The 16,559-nt window shown below is 44.0% G+C and overlaps 1 protein-coding gene across 7 annotated transcripts in view; it reads right to left on the bottom strand.

Annotated features, from left to right (window-relative positions):
• The window catches only part of lepr (leptin receptor), a 236,324-nt gene that overhangs the window by 74,282 nt on the left and 145,483 nt on the right, over positions 1-16,559 (bottom strand). For all 7 annotated transcript variants that reach the window (XR_011888024.1, XR_011888022.1, XR_011888018.1 and 4 more), the window contains 2 exons: positions 14,422-14,468; positions 6,794-6,972 (listed from right to left, as the gene is read on the bottom strand). The gene's annotated coding sequence lies outside the window, so the exon portion shown is untranslated. The remainder of the gene's footprint in view (positions 1-6,793; positions 6,973-14,421; positions 14,469-16,559) is intronic.

The following is a 16,559-nucleotide window of genomic DNA, read 5'->3' on the forward strand; positions in this document are numbered from 1 at the left end:
AGAGTTCTAATGTTGAAAACATTGTATGAGACTGTTCTTAAAAAAGGAATTGGTGAAGACAAAGGAGGAAAACAAAGTGAGAGAGACCATTAAAAACAAAGAGAGACCAGAGACAGCAGGTTGGCAATCCTTTTTTATGTTTATGTAAAGTACATAAGTTAAGTACTCTGGGTAAAGTGAACTCAATCACTCAATTTCAGTGACTATAATTTCAATGTAGTTCTTTGGACAAGAAGTACATTCTAGTTATGCTTTATTTTCCAAAAAGGGAGAATGTGGTGGTAGTTAATAATGTTATCCCTCTGCCACACAGTTAGTCTCTCCCACATGCTGTACAAGTAGTGTTACTGATAAAGTTCAGCTGAATATCCTGCAAGGCTGGGGTCGTGGTGTGCTCTGCACTCTCCCTCAGGACTGAATACCACAGGAACTAGGCAATGCTTTCAGTGGACAATACAATGCCACATGTTATTTGATACAAATAAATCCAAGAGTTTAAAAATTGGATTTTTTACTGACTTAGAAAAAGTTGGTGGATCAGCTGAAAAGAGAAGTAGTAGGAGAACTAAGAATGAGAGTCGGCCTTATGCCAATATGCCAAAGCACTGTCCAGTGACAAGTAGCAATGATGAACTAAGAACTATGAACTAAGTAAAATGACGACCAAAGACCATTGTGCTGAAGTTGCACTTTCTACTTTCAAGCCAAATTTTCAATGCTGTTTCTGTCTGGCTGACATATTTTAAAGTAACCATTTAATAGAAGATGGAATTGGAATTGGTTTTTTATTATCATGTACCCAGACACAGTGAAAAGTTTGCCTTGCATAATGCTCATACAAATCAAATCAGTATACAGTGCATTAGGGAAAAAAAAGTGGAATAAACTGTAACAGCTACAGAGGAAGTGCAGTGGAGGAAAACAATGACATGCAAAAATATTAGGTAGATTGGGCAGTCAGGAGTCTCTACTATCATACTAAGGAACCATTTAATAGTGGTAAAACAGTGGCGTAGGTGCAGGCAAAGTTGGTATCACTGCTGGAGATGAAGTGAGCATTTTGGAGAAGAATCAATGTGGAAGAGTTTCGATGCCCAACCACCTAACCCAGGTGCAAGGTTGGACCACTCCAAGCATCAAGCCGATTTGGTGAGATTGAGAATGGCTTCAGGCTGGGCAGCCCAGCGTATAGTGGCACCAGGGTCTAGGTCCTAAAGCGAGGCAGTACGCAGTGCTTGGGCAATTTAAACATTGGCATGGATAGACTGAAAGCTCAAGGGTTGGGCTGATTTCACTCGCTCTTCCACAAATGTTCTTTCCTTCTCCACAGTGCCGAGGCTGTGAACTGACCTGGCTGCTCGGTGTTTTTGCCCCGCTGGTGTGATGATCCGGGACCGAGGCTTGGATTTACACCGGCAGTTCGGGAAGCGGATCTGGGGCTCGGTGTTTTTACCCCGCTGGTGCGATGATCCGGGACCGAGGCTTGGATTTTCTCTGGCAGTTCAGGAAGCGGATCTGGGGCTCGGTGTTTTTACCCCGCTGGTGTGATGATCCGGTACCGAGGCTTGGATTTACTCCGGCAGTTCGGGAAGCGGATCTGGGGCTCTGTGTTTTTGCCCCGCTGGTGTGATGATCCGGGACCGAGGTTTGGATTTACTCCGGCAGTTCGGGAAGCGGATCTGAGGGGGCTCGGTGTTTTTGCACCGCTGGTGTGATGATCCGGGACCGAGGCGTGGATTTACTCCGGCAGTTCGGGAAGTGGATCTGGGGGGGCTCGGTGTTTTTGCCCCGCTGGTGTGATGATCCGGGACCGAGGCGTGGATTTACTCCAGCAGTTCGGGAAGCGGATCTGGGGCTCAGTGTTTTTGCCCCGCTGGTGTGATGATCTGGGACTGTGGCTTGGATTTACTCTGGTGGTTCGGGAAGCGGATCTGGGGGGCTCGGTGTTTTTGCCCCGCTGGTGTGATGATCTGGGACCGAGGCGTGGATTTACTCCGGCAGTTCGGGAAGCAGATCTGGGGCTCAGTGCTTTTGCCCCGCTGGTGTGATAATCCGGGACCGAGGCTTGGATTTACTCTGGCAGTTCGGGAAGCGGATCTGGGGCTCGGTGTTTTTACCCCGCTGCTGTGATGATCTGGGACCAAGGCCTGGATTTACTCCGGCAGTTCGGGAAGCGGATCTGGGGTTCTGTCTGCTTTGGAGTGCTGTTGGCTTGCTTCTATCATTCATATGATTTGTGTTCTGTTTTCTCTCTTTCTCTGCACAGTCGTGTTGGGTCTTTCTTTTTTTTAATTTAGGTCATTCGAAGTTCTTGCTTTGTGGCAACCAGATCTCAAGGTGTATAATTTATACGTTCTTTGATAATAAATGTGCTTTGAGTCTTTGAATCCTTGAGTCTGGTGGTACATGCTTTCATGCTTTTGTATCTTCTGCCAGATGGGGGAAAGGAGAAGGCAGAATATCCGGCATGGATGGGTTTTTGATTTTGCTGGTTGTTTTACTGAGAGGGTGAGAAATACAGACAGAGTCCACAGAAGGGAAGCTGGTGTCCTTGACGTGCTGAGCTGAACTGTGCCCACTCTCTCTATTAGCACACTTGTGCAGAGAAAACAGAAAGGTATCAATGAACGAAGTAATAAGTTCGGGGAGGGGATGGGCATATAGGATAAGATCCAAAACCAGAATTGGGATCAACATGCAAAAACTAATTCCAAAGATTATCAGATAAAATGCACATGACAAATAGTTACATATTGTATAACAGATATCGAACAGTAACTGCACAAAAATTATACCAGCACAAAATGATGCCAGAATGGACTGCAGAAAGACATTCTTTGAACTGAAGCATATATATATTAGACTAAGGTATACAGTTCTAAGCTACCAGAAATTATGCAGGAGTAAAATTTTGAAATGAGGAATCAGGAGTCTGTTAGAGAATAATTTGCCTCATTGAAGGATTCATCTTAGCACTAAGATTCATAGACTCAGTGCTATGTGGCAAGCATGTAATATAATTGTTGAACAAATTTAATTGAAGTCATTAAACAAACCGAATCCTACATTAATTGGAGCTTCCATGAAGACAGCAGTGTGAGTGCCAAAGAACTTAATTTAATGCAGGATATAAGTACAACTGTAGTTTATAAATAAAGATTGTGATGATTAGAGTTCTGACACAAATTTGCAGCACATGGTTGGGACTAGTGTGTTTTTTTTTAAGTTTATTCATTTACGGGATGTGGGTGTCACCAGCTAAGCCAGCATTTATTACCCATCCCTAGTTGGCCTTGAGAAGGTGGTGATGAGCTGCCTTCCTGAACCGTTGCAGTCCCGAAGATGTAGGTACACCCACAGTGCATTTGAGTGTGGGTGTGCCTGACCTGAGCCTTGTAGATGGTGGACAGGCTTTGGGGAGACAGGAGGTGATTTAAGTGCCACAAGATTCCTAGCATTTGACCTGCCCTGATAGCCATGGTGTTTATATGGCTAGACCTGTTCGATTTCCTGTTAATGGTAAACCCCAGGATGTTGATAGTAGGGGATTCATTGATGGTGATGCCACTGAATGTCAAGGGACGATGGTTAGAGCCTGTCTTGTTGAGATGGTCATTGCTTGGTGCTTGAATGTTACTTGCCACTTGTCAGCCCAAGCTTGGATATTGTCCAGCACCTACTGTATATCTGAGGAGTCACGAATGGTCCACATCATTGTGCAGTCATCTGCGAACATCCCCACTTCTGGCCTTATGACGGAAAGAAAGTCATTGATGAAACAGCTGACGATGGTTGGTCCTAGGACACTTCCCTGAGGAACTCCTGCAATGATGAGATGATTGACCTCCAACCAGCGGAGGGTTTCCCCCTAATTCCCATTGACTCCATTTTAGCTAGGACACCTTGATACCGTGCTTAGTTAAATGCTGCCTTGACGTTGAGGGCTATCATTCTCACCTCCCCTTTGGTATTTAGCTCTTTGGTCCATGTTTGGACCAAGGAGGTGATGAGGTCAGGAGCCAAGTGGCCTTGATGGAACCCAAACTGGCATCCGTAAGCAGGTTATTGCCAAGTAGGTGCTGCATTATAGCACTGTTGATGACTCCTTCCATTACATTGCTGATGATTGAGAGTAGGCCGACAGAGCGGTAATTGGATAGATTAGACTTGTCTTGTTTCTTGTATACAGGATATACCTGTGCATTTTCCACATTGCTGGGTAGATGACTGGTGCGTATTCCTACAGGAACATGGTTCCAGAACAGCATTACAGGCACCATCAATCTTCAGGCTATGCCACCCAGACTTGTACTAATATTATTTTGTGACTGTATGTGCTGGATCATAACTATATTTACCGTGTTTTCCACCTTGGGCCCAGAGGTACGATGTTTCATTTCGCTGGATACATACGTATGGTTGAATGACAGTAAACATAAACTTGAACTTGGAAGTAGTCATTGATATGGAAAGTGTGGCAACTTAGGACTGCTGCAAGAAACACGTTACTGTATATCTACTTAAAATTATCTCCAACATGTTACTATGAAGACAGATAATCCCACAACCATCAAGAATTACCCAGGGAGAGAATATTGAAATCCTGCAAAAGGAATGAACTGGTTAGATTAAATAGATTCACACATTTACACTTTGTAATTTTTGAAAAAATTTTGAACATTTAAATATGAGTTTGACTGATTATAGAGACAGAAAATAGTAACAATTGCAAATAAATTGATTGAAAAATATAAAACATTTTCTGAATTCTGTGTTTCAAAAGGTATATATGCAACAATATATTATAACAAAGTCTCAGCTAATTTTCTTCAATAGGTGTAGAGGCTAAAAAAAAGTGGCATGCCAATATCACAATTGGTGTATATCCTACATCAACATGTATTGTACAAATATTGTACTTGAATAACAATTTCAATTACTGAATTTTTAGCACATTTGATTATTATGATCAGAAGCAAATGTATAATTCTATCCACCAAATATTAAAATGTGTGAACAGCACAGCTGTCTATTGTCTACATTAATTTTAAGGTTTGTCCCATCATAAAACGAACAGATTTTAGAGTCCAGATCAAGTTTCTCAACCTGAAACATCGAATATGCATTTCCCTCCAGATCCTGCATTGCCTGCTGTGTTCCTCAGTGTTTCTTCTGCTCCAGTTTCCAATATCTACCGCTTCTTGTGTCTGCAACAACTATTCATTATCAATGAATGCCAGTTGCTAAAAATGAAGCAAATACCTTAATTTAGCTAGATCAGAACTTAGACTCAGATTTTCTATACAAGCTGGTGTCAGGTTCCAAAATACAATGACGAGAATTTTACAGAGAGTTTCCCATTGTCATTTTTAATTCATCTCTGTAATTTCCCCTACTGAAGTGCAGAAGTATGTTTATTTAGAGTGACAAAGCCATACATCGCAGGAACAGGCCTTCTTCATCACTCTATTTACCAGGGTTGCCATTTTCAGCAAACAATGGACTTGAACATCAAGATTCATCACCATTCCTTAGTACCCTATGCCTTTTTGACTTCCCAAAGTACATCATCTCTCTCTCTCTCTCAATTCTGTATATACATGTACTGTATGTGCATGTATATTGTGAAAATAACTAGCAGGAAGAAGATTGAAGATAATAAGCTGCTACTTTTGTAAACTGCTAGTTAAATAACGATGCGTCTGGGAATACTTCTTTGTTCTTTTATAAATGCATCTCACCCTAACCATGGACTTTTTACTCTCCTCCCATCCAGTAGGCACTACAGGAGCCTCCGCTCCCGCACCAGCAGGCACAGGAAGGGCTTCTTCCCTGAGGCTGTGACACTGCTGAACCTCTCATCACAGCGCTAAGCAGTATTGCATCCGTATTGTACTGTCTCAGTACTTTTATATTTGTGTGCTGTAGCACTTATTATATTCGCAGTTATTTTGTAAATAACACTATTCCTTGCATTTCTGGTCAGATGCTAAATGCATTTCATTGGCGTTATATCTGTAAGCACAATGACAATAAAGTTGAATCTAATCTAATATAATCTAATAAATGTCAAGTGTAATTTATTTAACTTTTGACAGGTAGATGATAACTGCTTAATTATTAATTGTTCATCAAGATTATAGGCAGGCACTATCACATTCAAGTCATGATAGGATCAAGATAAGGACCAGAAAACATTTCAAAAATTGAACTTTATCTAAGTAATACAAAGGGCTATCAGTCCGTGTAATTTCAAAGGTTTCAAAGGTACATTTAATGTCAGAGAAATGTATACAATATACATCCTGAAATGCTTTTTCTTTGCAACCATCCACAAAAACAGAGAAGTGCCCCAAAGAATGAATGACAGTTAAAAGTTAGAACCCCAAAGTCCCCCCCCCCCCAGCTCCCCTCCCTCCCGCCCATAAGCAGCAGCAAAGCAATGATCCCATCTCCCTCACCGGCAAAAAGAAAACATCGGCACCCACCACTGAGTACTCAAGTGTGCAGCGAAACAACAGCAAAGACACAGACTTGCAGTACCCCAAAGACTACTTGTTCACCCGGTAATTGACATACTACAGACTCCCTCCTCTCCTGAATAAGGGAGAAAGAGGTGCCTCTATTTCACAGCGAGAGGGGAGACATAACAAACAACTCACTGGTTTACAATGTTAAAAGTCTGTTGCATCGCTTTTTCCAAGCTCTGTGTCTATAGGTCTTTGGTCTCTGGGCACACAGCCAGAGATCTTCCAACTCCCACGACACACTGATTTCCTGCCGGGACACTGACCTTCAATCCGCCCATCTCCAGAGCTATGAGATCCCAGACCTCCCAAGGTGAACTGAACTCTTAGGCCACATCCTTGGCATGTCGAAAAACGGCCAGTTGAGAAACCCCAAGAGCAGGTCCCATTCCCACAAAGAACTGAAGTCAGCATGTAACTCCAGGTCAGGGTCTTCAAAAGATCCCTGAAAGGGAAAAATAGAGATATTAAAAATGGAAATAGAGCTGTTTCTGAAGATGCAAACAAAGGAGTCGCCATTTAGCACCATCATAACTAAGCTTCATTTATATGAAGTTCTGTGCAAAATATGATTCATAATAATTATTGAAAGATCATGAATGTAGACTTGGAATGTAACATGTCTGTTATTTATGAACCTGAACAATTTGTTTTTGATTTAATATAGTTCTTAAACAACACAAACTAGCAATGGTAAAATACATTAATACAAGATAATTGTTGCTACATGCCACTGGAAAAGGTCAACTGCATTCTTCACTGTTTCCAGTAACACAATTAAGCTTGCTTATAGGATCCCATTAATAGGTCCCAGCACATCTTAGCATCAGATTTTGCAAAGAAATTAAATTTATTGCAGTGAATTTGTCCATATTGAGATCTGGCTGTATAGGAAGAGTATGAAAAACATGATGTAATAGAGGGAAACAGTACATCAAAATTAATAAGAAACATTTCACAAAAATATTTAAAAGAAGAATTTAGAAATCCTATGTAACCCTCAGGTTCTCCCTCTCGCGTTTGTCTGGGGGAACCAGCTTTCGGCCCCGCCAGACTAAGTATTCACATTTGTGTGGATGCTGTGTAATGTACCCCGATTACAAACCCGCAACGCAAAATATCAGACAGTACACCACATGCAATTAAATGATCAACTTTATGAATCTTAATCTGAATATAGGGTCAGTATGAAAATAAACAAAACAAAAAAAGGCCCAAATTAAAGTCACAGTTTCAGTTGGAGCTCACGCAGCAGGCATTCCTCCACCATCGATCTCCACCAAATGTCATCGACCCTCGGACCCTCGGATCCCATTTCACGCTGTCCAGTGGTCTACCAGCGCTCTCCACATGCGTCCTTCCTCTTCTTCTCTCTGCAACAAAAACCCGCGAAAACCCCGCTCCCAAACACACAAGAAAGAATAACATTTCTCCCATTGGTTAGCCACTGAATTCCAAAGTATCATTATCTCTACTCATAACCCAAACATTTCTGCTGGAGAAACCATTACCTCAGTAGTTAACATTACAGAGAAACCATTACATTAGCCTTAGCAGTTAACATTACAGAGAAGCCATTACATTAGCCTTAGCAGTTAACATTACAGAGAAGCCATTACATTCTCCCCCCACCAAATTTAGTTATGTCCTCATGACGTTGAGATAATTTGCCAACCCTTCCTGCAAAACACAAAGCCCAATCCAGGTGCAAAAGGCAGTGACATTGCTCCCCAAAACAGTAGAGATCACGCCCTGTTACCCAGGCGCTACATAGGCCAACTTATCCAGTAGTCTCCTAATTCTCTGAGACCTTCATACCTCCTCACCTAACTCTTCAGGCTCAGGCGCTACTGGGGATAATTCGGGCCTACTTGGAGAGTCCTCTCCTGATCTATCACCTGTGTTCCCCAGCAACTCAGAGCCCTCTGTCCCATGTCCAGGCCCTGCTTCCTCTCCTTCAAGGTCCTGCTGTAACCCAGGCTGCCCACAGATAGCCCCCCCCCACCTCACCTGACTCAGTGGTAGAAGGGCCAGGAGTCTGCCTCAATTAATGGGGAGTTAGCGAATGGCAGCATGTACCACACATCCAGATCATCATCCTCCAAACCAGTATCCCTCTCAGGGGTGGGTCCCAGCCCAACCTCTCCCACTAGGGGCCCTGCAGTCGACCCGCGTTCTCGCAGAGTCCTCTTACTAGGTGTAGGCTCCAAGTCAGGCTCCGGGTCTACCTGCACCTCTTGTCCCAGGGGCAACAGATGGTTCGGATGGAGAATGTTGGCAGGCCCCTTCCCCACCTCTGGTCTCACCCAGAAAACCGGTAGGTTTGGCATCTGACTCTCCATCACATAGGGTGAGGCCACCCAGTGGTCAACCAACTTGTGCTTTCCAGGTAGCCCCAAGTTCCTTATGAGGACTCGATCTCCCAGCATGAGCTGGGAGAACCTCACCTTCTGATCATATCTCCTCTTATTTCCACAATTCTGCTTGGCAGCTGCGACCCCAGCCAATTCATAAGCCCTTTTCAGCTCTCCCCTCATATCAGACACATACTTCAGATAAGGCTTCGGTGGTAAGTCACCCTCATCAGTCCCAAAACAAAGGTCAATGGGCAACCTGACCTCATCTCGCGCCCAAACATCAGATAATATGGCGAGTATCCAGTAGCTTTATTTCGTGTACAGTTGTAACAGTGAACCAGATGCCCAATATGTTGATTCCACCTGCTCTTCTTGCTGATCTCCAGGGTCCTGAGCATACCTAGCAAGGTCCAATTAAACCTCTCAGGCTGGGGATCGCCCTGCGGGTGATAGGGCGTGGTCCTCAACTTCTCAACTCCAAGCATGCCCAGTAACTCATAGATGAGTCTGCTCTCGCAGTCCCGTCCCTGGTCACTATGTATCCGCCTGGGAAGGCCACAATAAACTAAATACTTCTCCCATAACACTTCTGCCACCGTAGTTGCCCTCTGGTCCTTGGTAGGAAAAGCCTGAGCATATCTGGTGTAGTGGTCCGTGATGACTAAGACATTTGCTGTATTGCTGGCATTGGGTTCTATGGATAGGAAATCCATACACACCAGGTTCAGAGGCCCTGCACTCCGCAAGTGGGACAAAGGAGCTGCCCGCGTAGGCAGTGTCTTCCGCCGTATGCAGTGAATGCATGACTTTCAGTATTCTTCAACCTCCAACTTCATTTGGGGCCAGTAAAACCGGTATCTGAGCAATCCATAGGTCTTTTCCACCCCCTAATGTCCAGAACCATAATGAAGTAACTTCAGTGCAATCCTCCGATACTCCTTGGGCAGAACCAGCTGGCAACACTGAGGTCGGTCTGGGGGTGACGTGACCCGATATAAGATCTGATTCTTCAACTTCAACTGAGGCCATTCTTTCAGTAATGGAGGCACCGAAGCGTGTTTCATCCTCCCCGCCTGAGCCATGTCTCCCTTTTCAACCGCTGACCAAATAGTGTCAATGCCCAGATCATCTTGCTGAGCAGCTGCCACTTCCTCAGAACTCAAGTCCGGCAGCTGCTTGGTCTTCAGCACAGTCAGGTTACAGTAAACTTGGGGTATGGTGTCGTCAGAAGCTCCCAATTGATCCACTGCTCGATCCGACCTCTCCTTTTCCTCTGCCTTCACGGTGATGGCAAACTGACAGATGGCCTTCACCCCAGGGGCAGGAATGCTCTCCCACTCCTGACCTGCGACCCGGTGTCGAGTATGGCTTCAATATAAATTCCCTCTATTCGTAGCGAAACGATGGAGTGTGGTCCCACTAATCCTTCAGGAATAGGGTGGTTAGCTTTCGGGAGTTCCTTGGTACATTGCTGGGAACATGTTCCCCCAGAGACACCAGGCCATTTCCTCGCTGGGTTTCCTCTAAGTTTCCCGACACCTCTCCCTGCTTGGATACCGGTGGGCTCGCTCTCCGAGGGGCTTCCTGCCGCTCACATTCCCGCCGGAAGTGTCCCTCTTCCCCACAGTTTGAACACACGCTACCGGCCAATCCTCTTCTCACGGAACCCCAGCAACCCACAGCCCTCTGCGAAGTCCATCCCCTTGCGGGGGCCTTTCTCCTGGTCCTATCATATGGAGGGCCCACACCTGCCGGGAACCCCCGGGACATCTCAGTTCTCACCTCCTTTACCACTTCCTGGGTTGAGCTGGCCCCAGTCATTTCACCACAAGGGGCTACTACCAAGGACGGCACCCTGCTGACGGAGTCCTCTTGTGGCCCCAACGCGTTCTCCTCCTCCCTCACCTCTCTGATTAGTCGTGCAAATGAGGGAGGGGGGGTGCATTTTACGGGACTGCTGGAGACCCCAAGCAATCATGTCCTGGGCCTGGACGAACCCTGGTTACCTGGTCCATCCTTAGCTGATCCACCTCAGCTGCCTGAAACAATTTAGCTGTCTCACTCGCGGAAAAAGGTACGCGGAAAGCTTCTCCCGTTCTCCTGACACATGTTTTGAAACCCCCCCCCAGGAGCTCCAGTGTGCTCCTGGTCAGCCCAAAAGCACTCACTAATGCATCTAGATACTGAGCAAGGGAAGCAGAGGGCTGGTTAACTTTCACGCCTCTTACTACCTCGGCTGCCAACCCCCTCAAACTTTCAACCAATCTCTGTCGCTTTTTGACATCAGAGCACTGCCACTCACCCAACAACTGAAAGGCATGCTCCACCCATGTCTCATAATCCTCCTCCCCCTCGGGGGTGGGCGTTACTCCAGAGAAAATTCTTAGCTTCTGGCGGGATCCCCCTGCCTGTGTGCTGGGCCACTTATTCGTCAGGGAAGTAAGGGCTGATACCAACTCAGAATCCTCACTCTCCACTGGGGGACGGGGACTAATTAAACTTTCCGAATCCGACCACTCTTTCCCCTCACTCTGCAGAAATGATAGAACCCTGTCTCTCAAATCTCCACCCCCAGCTGCAGGCAACTCAGCTTGTGACCCAGCCTGCTGGGCTCCTTTCTCCTCCTCCCTGACAGTATGGACAGCCCATGGACCCGCCTCCTCAGAGCACCGATCGACACTGGCAGTTCCACCGCTGTTACGTCAGTGCTAGTCTGAATTAAAACAAGGTCTGAGCTCACTATTTTATCAAACTTTCGTGCTATGATTTCAACTTTGCCAACTGCTTTAAGCATGCTCAAAAATTGAATTAACAATTCATGCAGGGTACGAATATGCACCCCACTCAACACACATGTATTAATAACCGGTAATCCCACAGAGGCACACCAGCTTTCCACCCCAGCAGCATCCATACCAGCACTGGTTTAAACAAGGCGATCGCACAGCATCCAACAGAATCAATCCCGGACAAGCCCCAAAATTGTAACCCACAGGTTCACCCGCTGGTATTCATCTAGGGGAACCAGCTTTTGGCCTCGCCAAACTGGGTATTCACATTTGTGTGGATGCTGTGTAATGTACCCCGATTACAAACCCGCAACACAAAATATCAGACAGTACACCATATGCAATTAAATGATAGACTTTATGAATCTTATTTGAATATAGGGTTAGTATGAAAATAAACAAAACAAAAAAGGGCCCAAATTAAAGTCACAGTTTCAGTTGGAGCTCACTCAGCAGGCATTCCTCCACCATCGATCTCTGCCAAACGTCGCCGACCCTCGGATCCCAGTATACAACTTCCAGTGGTCTACCAGCACTCTCCACACGCGTCCTTCCTCTTCTTCCCTCTTCGACGAAAACCCACGAAAACCCCATTCCCAAACACACAAGAAAGGATAATATTTCTCCAATTGGTTAGCCACTGAATTCCAAAGTCTCATTATCTCTATTCATAACCCAAATATTTCTGCTACAGAGAAACCATTACCTCAGCAGGTAACATTACAGAGAAGTCATTACATTAGTTAACATTACAGAGAAGCCATTACACCTAGAATTATAAAACAGCCATCATTTCACTTGAACAATTGGAGTATGCTAATCTCAATCAATAACTGTTTGTTAGATTAACTGTGGTCAGTCATTACTGTTTGTAACAGATGGACCACATAAGCTCTGGTATAGTCAACAAGTTGTTGGGCTGCAAGGGAGTAGTTGGTTATCAATTCACAAAGTTCATACTATCTGCCAAGTAATAGTGAATGTGCCTGGACTGAAACTCTGATTCTTAAGCAAGACAGAAATAATAACAAGTAACAAAAACAACAGGAATTCTGCAGATGCTGGAAATTCAAGCAACACACACAAAAGTTGCTGGTGAACGCAGCAGGCCAGGCAGCACCTCTTCCTAGAGATACTGCCTGGCCTGCTGCATTCACCAGCAACTTTTATGTGTGTAACAATAACAAGTAAGTGCTTTAAGTGATTTCTGATGTGTTTGTATGGGGTGGGGGTGGAGTTTTAACAGCATTAATTATATCACTGGCTCCACAAAAATATCTTCCAGTCTGCCATCAGTACATCTCAGGTTCAATAGCCCTTTCAAGTGTGGCCCGGAAAGATGCACAATTCATTTTCATGGACCAATGTTTTAAGAGATAGAAAAGTTAAGATGGATATTTGAAATTGAGATGCACAATACACACAGTGCAATTGAGGGAGGTTAGAAGTGAACAATTCCTTGTATTCCTTTCTTTGTATTTATTTCAATAAATTTTAGATAATTATTTGCAGAGCCCATTTTTGGCTCTTAGATGCCTCATAGATGATAACTTGTTTACAACATCACTTTTTATTATGCTAAATTTTATCTTCATAATTTTTTGTAACAATGGTTCCCTTATCAGAATTTATTCTTGACTTCTGCAAAGCAGTGATGAGTAACTCTGATTGATATTGCTGCTGATACTTTGTCATCCTTCTTCACTTACTTTTTTCACTTAATACCTACAAGAGTGGACCAGGAATAGGAAGAGGCATTTATGTGATTTCTTCCAAACAGAAACACCTGAGATGAATTGTAATTCCTCTCTCAACTGCCATCAGCTAACTCATCAAAATACAGATGTAGCCCCCCGGTAAGCCTCAGGGTCGCTCAACTCGCTGTCGTCTAGGGGGAGCAGCCTTTGGCCCCGCCAAACTGGGTAATCAAGTTTGTGTGGATGCAGTGTGATGTACCCCACCCCACCAAATAACAGACAATACACCATATATGATTAAATGATTACAATTTATAGATATCACTGGAACTATATAATTAATAAAGATAAAAAAGGAAAGTAAAAGGCACCAAACTTATCAAAGTTCAACCTCTTCATGCACAAACAGTTGGAGCTCTAGTAACGGTCCTCTTCTCAACATTCGATCCCCTCTGACCACCTCGACCTGCCGCCTGGGACCAACCACGGTGGTCGACCAGATGCTCCACACAAGTCTGTCTTCATCTCCTCTCCTCACTGAAGACGCTGGACCTCAGAGTTCAGCTCATGGTCCTCCCTGTTGGCCAGCTCACAGCATCGCGTCCACTCTCTCTCTCCCCATCGTGCCTTCTGCCCAAAACCCGCGTATCACAATAGCTTACAGACACACAAGAAAGAATAACATCTATCCCAATTGGTTAGCAACTGAATACAACTCACTCTATAACCCAAACAAGCAGCTGGTGAGAGAACTTTCTCAGCAGTTAACATAACAAAGAAGCCATTTTGATTAGCCTACACAGTAACATAAAAGACGAAACCCCTTACGCAGATATCACACCTGGAATTTTTTATCATGTCAACTGTAGGTGGCCTTAACAAGCAATGCATTTTTCAATAATGCCGTCAAAGAGTCAGGCTATATTTTCCTGCTTTAATTTGAGGTAAAGGTAAACATGAGCACCATTTTTTATTGCCAAAGGGAAGAAGTTGTACATTCAAGAAAATAATTTCAACAGAAAAGTTATAGAACACCGCTGCATTACATTACCTTTGTAGATGGTATAGGTTTGAATCCAAGAGGCAGAGCTTTAATAACTGTGTAAAGAAACAAAAGATTATGTATTAAAGTCACCTTTGATGTGTAACATTTGATAATCTGAAAGAAGCAGTAGGGAAACGTCTGTCTAAAATAAACTATAATCTGAAATTGCACTGTTTTATTAGAGCAAATTTGGCTATTCAATTCAACACCATGGGCACTGATTCTATCAAATTTGTATTTTTTGTGAATTGCCAGAGAACAATTTCAGTGTGGCATACAACACAGCAAATTGAAGTGTGCATTTGGTTGTTCAGGGTCTCAGGAGGTATAGAGCGTAGTCAAATGGTGGTATGGATTTTCATCAATGCTGCTTTGTTGCTTGTCTTGCTAAATTGATTTCAGCCAGACAGGTAATGCCTCATGTGCACCTGCTCTTAGCAGCAATGTCAAAACAGCTTGTGACGTCTTCATCCCATGCTCAGATCAGCGATCTACAGCAGATATTAGACCATGACATAGGAGAGAATTAGGCCATTCAGCCCATCAAATCCACTCTGCCATTTCATCATGGCTAATCCCAGATCCCACTCAACCCCACAAACCTGCCCTCTCACCATAACCTTTGATGCCCTGACAAATCAGGAATCTATCAACTCCTGCTTTAAATACCCACTGACTTCACCTCCACTGCAGTCTGTGGCAGAGCATTCCACAGATTCATCACTCCTTAGCTAAAAAAATTCCTCCTTACTTCTGTTCTAAAATATCACCCCTCAATTTTGAGGCTGTGCCCTTAAGTTCTGGATACCCCACCAAAGGAAACATACTCTCCACATCCACCTTATCTAGTACTTTCACCATTCGGTAGCATTCAATGAAATCACCACATATTCTTCTAAATTCCAGTGAGTACAGGCCCAAAGTTGCCAGATGCTCCTCATACATTAACCCCTTCATTCCAGGGATCATCCTCGTGAATATCCTCTGGACACTCTCCAATGACAATACATCCTTTCTGAGAAATGAGGACCAAAACTGTTGACAATACTCCAAGTGCAGCTTGGCTAGTATCTTATAAAGCTTCAGCATTGTCTCTTTGTTTTTATACTTTATTCCCCTTGAAATAAATGCCAACATCGCATTTGCCTTCTTTATCACAGACCCAACCTATGAATTAACTTTCTGGGAGTCTTGCATGAGGACTTCTAGGTCGCTCTGCACCTCTGATATTTGAATTTTCTCCCCATTTGGATAATAGTCTGCGCTATTGTTCCTTTTACCAAAATGTATTATCATATATTTCCCAAAACTGTATTCCATCTGCCACTTTTTTGCCCATTCTACTAATTTGTCTAAGTCCTGCTGCAATTGCATTGCTTCCTCAGCACTACCTATCCCTCCACCTATCTTCATATCATCCGCAAATCTTGCCACAGAGCCATCAATTCCACTATCTAAATCATTAACAAACAATGCTAAAAATAGTGGGCCCGACACTGACTCCTGAGAAACACCACTAGTCACTGGCAGCCAACCAGAAAAGGCTCCTTTTATACCCACCCGCTGCCTCCTGGCTGTCAGCCATTTCTTCATCCATGCCAGTATCTTTCCTGTAACACCATAGGATTATATCTAGTTAAGCAGCCTCATGTGAGGCACATTATCAATTGCCTTCTAAAAATCCAAGTAAATGACATCCTCTGCCTCTCCTTTGTCCACCCTGCTTTTAATCCTTGAAGAATTCCAACAGATTTGTCAGGCAAGATTTCCCTTTACAAAAACCTTGCTGACTTTGACTTATTTTATCATAAGTCTCCAAGTACCCTGAAACCTTGACCTTAATATTTATCACCTCTCCCTGAATCCAATGCATTGTTACACTGAGGAAGTGATGAGGATCATGGAATCTTAATTTGTGTCCTAGGCAAGCCCCAAGAAATGTATGTATCTCAAAGTGAATGTCAGAGTCACTCCAACTCATTAACACTGCACTGGGATCCTTGCAGGGAGGTCTGCTCAGATATACCATATGTGACCATTTGCTGCTCACCATAGTATTGGAGAATTCAAGAATCTCTTGCGCTGGAAGGTGGGGAGCCTTCTACTTTAGATAAATACAACCTTTCTGTTCACATCTGGAAATG

Source organism: Mobula birostris, chromosome 12 (genome assembly GCF_030028105.1).
Source record: "Mobula birostris isolate sMobBir1 chromosome 12, sMobBir1.hap1, whole genome shotgun sequence".
In the NCBI taxonomy this organism is placed as follows: Eukaryota; Metazoa; Chordata; class Chondrichthyes; order Myliobatiformes; family Myliobatidae; genus Mobula; species Mobula birostris.